The sequence below is a fragment of the Oncorhynchus kisutch genome, linkage group LG9, assembly GCF_002021735.2.
Source record: "Oncorhynchus kisutch isolate 150728-3 linkage group LG9, Okis_V2, whole genome shotgun sequence".
In the NCBI taxonomy this organism is placed as follows: Eukaryota; Metazoa; Chordata; class Actinopteri; order Salmoniformes; family Salmonidae; genus Oncorhynchus; species Oncorhynchus kisutch.
This window is the reverse complement of record NC_034182.2, coordinates 43,721,291-43,728,146: the sequence shown is the minus strand read 5'-3', so window position 1 is coordinate 43,728,146 and position 6,856 is coordinate 43,721,291. Positions and strand designations below refer to the sequence as shown.

Sequence of the window (6,856 nt, the reverse complement as noted above, 5' to 3'; positions counted from 1 at the left end):
GGTAGCAGCGAGGCTGTGTGTTATTGTGAAACCGTGACTCGGCTGTGCCTGTCTCTCACTGACACAGACAGAAGGACAATGTCTCTCTCTCACTCTCGCTCGCTCACACACATAAACATACTCCATCTCTCTCTTTCTCTTTCTCTCTCTCTCTGTCTCTCTCTCTCTGTCTCTCTCTCTCTCTTTCTCTCTCTCTCTCTCTCTCTCTCTCTCTCTCTCTCTGTCTCTCTCTTTCTCTCTGTCTCTCTCTCTGTCTCTCTCTCTGTCTCTCTCTCTCTTTCTCTCTGAAGAGTCAGGAAGAGAGAGAGAAATAGGGTAGAGAGAGAGAGAAAGACAGAGAGAGAGAGAGAGACAGAGAGAGACAGAGCAGAGAGTGAGAGAGAGACAGAGAGACAGACAGGACAAGTCAAGACAGACAGACAGACAGACAGACAGACAGACAGACAGACAGACAGACAGACCGACAGATAGAACCCTATTCCCTATATAGTGCACTACTTTAGACCAGAGCCCTATAGAACCCTATTCCCTATTTAGTGCACTACTTTAGACCAGGGCCCTATAGAACCCTATTCCCTATATACTGCACTACTTTAGACCAGGGCCCTATGTCATTTGGGACATTTCGTGATTTACTACAGGTCTTTCTGAATAAATGACGCACAATTCACCTAGCCTGCTACCAGACACACACACACACACACGCACGCACGCACGCACGCACACACACACACACACACACACACACACACACACACCACACACACACACACACACACACACACACACACACACACACACACACACACACACACACACACACACACACACACACACACAGAGAATCACAGACCACTCCACAAAGCCTGAGACAGAAGAATCACTCCCTCCCCTCTTCCTTCCTTCCCTCCTTCCCTTCTCCATACCTCCCCTCCCATCCCTCTCTCCCTCCATCCCCTCCCCTCTCTCCCTCCTTCCCTTCTCTATACCTCCCTCCTTCCCTTCTATATACCTCCCTCCTTCCCTTCTCCATCCCTCTCTTCCTCCCCTCTCTCCCTCCTTCCCTTCTCCATACCTCCCTCCTATCCCTCTCTCCCTCCTTCCCTTCTCTATACCTCCCTCCTTCCCTTCTCCATCCCTCTCTCCCTCCCCTCTCTCCCTCCTTCTCTTCTCCCTCCCCTCTCTCCTCCTTCCCTTCTCCATCCCTCTCTCCCACTAGACTTACTGTGTTGCCGGGTCGTGGTGGGGATAATAGCATCTCTGGATATTCCACGGTGGATTCATCTTTTATAACGATAAAGGCCAGGTCTATCCGTGCAGGGGGTTATGCTGCGGGGGTCCGGGGGAGAGAGAGGAGATCGCTACGGCAATAGACAGAGAGCGAGAGAGAGAGGAGAGAGAGAGAGACGAGAGAGAGAGAGAGAAAAGGAGAGAGGAGATCGCTACGGCAACAGACAGAGAGAAAGAGAGAGAGAAAGAGAGAGAGAAAAGAGAGAGAGATAGAATAGACTGAGCTGCAGTAACACAGAGGGGGAGGGGACTGGCTACAGGGGCAGCAGCCAATCAGAAAGAAGAGCGAGGAAGGAGGGAGCTCATTGATTGGTTGATGAGCTCTCTAAGTCTCTCTCAAGTGCTCTTTCTCTCTGTCTGTTTCTCTTTTCACCCTCTCCCTCTCTCTCTGTGTCTGTGTCTCTGTGTTTGTCTCTCTCTCTCTCTGTCTCTCTCAATTAAATTCAATTAAAAGGGCTTTATTGGCATGGGAAACATATGTTTAAGAAATGTAAGAAATTTTTAAATCAGGCTGTAACACAACAAAATACGGAAAAAGTCAAGGGGTGTGAATACTTTCTGAAGGCGCTGTAGAACACGCTGTAGAACACGCTGTAGAACACGGTGTAGAACACGCTGTAGAACACGCTGTAGAACACGCTGTAGAACACGCTGTAGAACACGCTGTAGAACACGGTTGTAGAACACGCTGTAGAACACGGTGTAGAACACGCTGTAGAACACGCTGTAGAAACACGCTGTAGAACACGGTGTAGAACACGGTGTAGAACCCGCTGTAGAACACGGTGTAGAACACGCTGTAGAACACGCTGTAGAACACGGTGTAACTAGTTAGCTAGAACACAGTGCCACCACCACCAACCAATGGGAACATCCCAAAGGAACATCCCAAATTGTGGGCTGCAGTTGCACACCACTGACCCATCCACCCCTACCCATCTACACTACCCATCCAAACTACCCATCCACCCTACCCATCTACACTCCCCATCCACCCTACCCATCCACCCTGACCATCCACCCGACCATCCACCCTACCCATCCACCCCGACCATCCATCCTACCCATCCACACTACCCATCCACACTACCCATCCACCCTACCCATCCACACTAACCCATCCACCCTGACCATCCACCCTACCCATCCAACCTACCCATCCACCCTGATCAACCACCCTGACCATCCACCCTACCCATCCACCCTGACCATCCACCCTGACCATCCACCCTGACCAACCACCCTGATCATCCACCCTGACCATTCACCCCGATAATCCACCCTGACCATCCAACCTACCCATCCACCCCGACCACCCCTACCCATCCACCCCGACCATCCACCCCGACCATCCACCCTGACCAACCAACCTGACCATCCTCCCTACCCATCCACCCTGACCATCCACCCCGACCATCCATCCTACCCATCCACCATGACCATCCACCCTACCCAACCACCCCGACCATCCACCCTGACCCTGACCATCCACCCTACCCATCCACCCTGACCATCCACCCTGACCATCCACCCTGACCATCCACCCCGACCATCCACCCTACCCATCCACACTACCCATCCACCCTGACCATCCACACTACCCATCCATCCTACACATCCACCCCGACCATCCACCCCCCGATCAACCACCCTGACCATCCACACTACCCATCCACCCCGACCATCCACCCCCCGATCAACCACCCTGACCATCCACCCTACCCATCCACTCTGACCATCAACCCTGACCATCCACCCTGACCAACCACCCTGACCATCCACCCTGACCATCCACCCTACCCATCCACCCTACCCATCCAACCTACCCATCCACCCTGATCAACCACCCTGACCATCCACCCTACACATCCACCCTGACCATCCACCCTGACCATCCACCCTGACCATCCACCCTGACCAACCACCCTGATCATCCACCCTGACCATTCACCCCGACAATCCACCCTGACCATCCAACCTACCCATCCACCCCGACCATCCCTACCCATCCACCCCGACCATCCACCCTGACCAACCACCCTGACCATCCACCCTACCCATCCACCCTGACCATCCACCCCGACCATCCATCCTACCCATCCACCCTGACCATCCACCCTACCCAACCACCCCGACCATCCACCCTGACCCTGACCATCCACCCTACCCATCCACCCTGCCCATCCACCCTGACCATCCACCCCGACCATCCACCCTGACCATTCACCCCGACAATCCACCCTGACCATCCAACCTACCCATCCCTCCCTACCCATCCACCCCGACCATCCACCCTGACCAACCACCCTGACCATCCACCCTACCCATCCACCCTGCCCATCCACCCTTACCATCCACCCAACCCATCCACCCTGACCATCCACCCTACCCAACCACCCCGACCATCCACCCTGACCCTGACCATCCACCCTACCCATCCACCCTGACCATCCACCCTGACCATCCACCCTGACCCTGACCATCCACCCCGACCATCCACCCAGTATATAGCCTCCTCATTGACTCTGTACCGGTACCCCCTGTATATAGTCTCCACATTGTCTCTGTACCAGTACCCCCTGTATATAGACTCCACATTGACTCTGTACTGGTACCCCCTGTATATAGCCTCCACATTGACTCTGTACCGGTACCCCCTGTATATAGTCTCCACATTGACTCTGTACCAGTACCCCCTGTATATAGACTCCACATTGACTCTGTACCGGTACCCCCTGTATATAGTCTCCACATTGACTCTGTAACAGTACCCCTTGTATATAGCCTCGTCATTGACTCTGTACCAGTACCCCCTGTATATAGCCTCCACATTGACTCTGTACCGTAATACCCTGTATATAGCCTCCACATTGACTCTGTACTGGTACCCCCTGTATATAGTCTTCACTGTACCGTAACACCCTGTATATAGCCTCCACATTGACTCTGTACCGGTACCCCCTGTATATAGACTCAACATTGACTCTGTACCGGTACCCCCTGTATATAGCCTCCTCATTGACTCTGTACAGGTACCCCCTGTATATAGCCTCCACATTGACTCTGTACCGGTACCCCCTGTATATAGCCTCCTCATTGACTCTGTACAGTAACACCCTGTATATAGCCTCCTCATTGACTCTGTACCGTAACACCCTGTATATAGCCTCCACATTGACTCTGTACCGTAATACCCTGTATATAGCCTCCACATTGACTCTGTACCGTAATACCCTGTATATAGCCTCCTCATTGACTCTGTACAGGTACCCCCTGTATATAGCCTCCACATTGACTCTGTACCGGTACCCCCTGTATATAGCCTCCTCATTGACTCTGTACCGTAACACCCTGTATATAGCCTCCTCATTGACTCTGTACCGTAACACCCTGTATATAGCCTCCACATTGACTCTGTACCGGTACCCCCTGTATATAGCCTCCACATTGACTCTGTACCGTAACACCCTGTATATAGCCTCCACATTGACTCTGTACCGTAACACCCTGTATATAGCCTCCACATTGACTCTGTACCAGTACCCCCTGTATATAGCCTCCACATTGACTCTGTACCGGTACCCCTGTATATAGCCTCCACATTGACTCTGTACCGGTACCACCTGTATATAGCCTCCACATTGACTCTGTACTGGTACCCCCTGTATATAGACTCAACATTGACTCTGTACCGGTACCCCCTGTATATAGCCTCCTCATTGACTCTGTAAAGGTACCCCCTGTATATAGCCTCCACATTGACTCTGTACTTGTACCCCCTGTATATAGCCTCCACATTGACTCTGTACCGGTACCCCCTGTATATAGCCTCCTCAACACCATAGTACCCTCCAAGCTCGTCATCAAGCTCGAGACCCTGGGTCTCGACCCCGCCCTGTGCAACTGGGTACTGGACTTCCTGACGGGCCGCCCCCAGGTGGTGAGGGTAGGCAACAACATCTCCTCCCCGCTGATCCTCAACACTGGGGCCCCACAAGGGTGCGTTCTGAGCCCTCTCCTGTACTCCCTGTTCACCCACGACTGCGTGGCCACGCACGCCTCCAACTCAATCATCAAGTTTGCGGACGACACAACAGTGGTAGGCTTGATTACCAACAACGACGAGACGGCCTACAGGGAGGAGGTGAGGGCCCTCGGAGTGTGGTGTCAGGAAAATAACCTCACACTCAACGTCAACAAAACTAAGGAGATGATTGTGGACTTCAGGAAACAGCAGAGGGAACACCCCCCCATCCACATCGATGGAACAGTAGTGGAGAGGGTAGCAAGTTTTAAGTTCCTCGGCATACACATCACAGACAAACTGAATTGGTCCACTCACACAGACAGCATCGTGAAGAAGGCGCAGCAGCGCCTCTTCAACCTCAGGAGGCTGAAGAAATTCGGCTTTTCACCAAAAGCACTCACAAACTTCTACAGATGCACAATCGAGAGCATCCTGGCGGGCTGTATCACCGCCTGGTATGGCAACTGCACCGCCCTCAACCGTAAGGCTCTCCAGAGGGTAGTGAGGTCTGCACAACGCATCACCGGGGGCAAACTACCTGCCCTCCAGGACACCTACACCACCCGATGCTACAGGAAGGCCATAAAGATCATCAAGGACATCAACCACCCGAGCAACTGCCTGTTCACCCCGCTGTCATCCAGAAGGCGAGGTCAGTACAGGTGCATCAAAGCTGGGACCGAGAGACTGAAAAACAGCTTCTATCTCAAGGCCATCAGACTGTTAAACAGCCACCACTAACATTGAGTGGCTACTGCCAACACACTGTCAATGCCACTGACTCTACTCCAGCCACTTTAATCATGGGAATTGATGGGAAATGATGTAAATATATCACTAGCCACTTTAAACAATGCTACCTTATATAATGTTACTTACCCTACATTATTCATCTCATATGCATACGTAGATACTGTACTCTATATCATCGACTGCATCCTTATGTAATACATGTATCACTAGCCACTTTAACTATGCCACTTGGTTTACATACTCATCTCATATGTATATACTGTACTCGATATCATCTACTGTATCTTGCCTATGCTGCTCTGTACCATCACTCATTCATATATCCTTATGTACATATTCTTTATCCCCTTACACTGTGTATAAGACAGTAGTTTTTTTTGGAATTGTTAGTTAGATTACTTGTTCGTTATTACTGCATTGTCGGAACTAGAAGCACAAGCATTTCGCTACACTCGCATTAACATCTGCTAACCATGTGTATGTGACAAATAAATTTGATTTGATTTGATTTGATTTCATTGACTCTGTACCGGTACCCCCTGTATATAGCCTCCACATTGACTCTGTACCGTAACACCCTGTATATAGCCTCCTCATTGACTCTGTACCGTAACACCCTGTATATAGCCTCCACATTGACTCTGTACCGTAATACCCTGTATATAGCCTCCACATTGACTCTGTACCGTAATACCCTGTATATAGCCTCCACATTGACTCTGTACCGGTACCCCCTGTATATAGCCTCCTCATTGACTCTGTACCGTAACAACCTGTATATAGCCT

At 51.2% G+C, this 6,856-nt stretch overlaps 1 pseudogene; it reads right to left on the bottom strand.

Moving 5' to 3' along the window:
- Window positions 1-1,412, bottom strand: part of LOC109882983 (tripartite motif-containing protein 2-like) — a 26,536-nt pseudogene extending 25,124 nt beyond the window's left edge.
- Window positions 1,413-6,856: the final 5,444 nt, after the last annotated feature.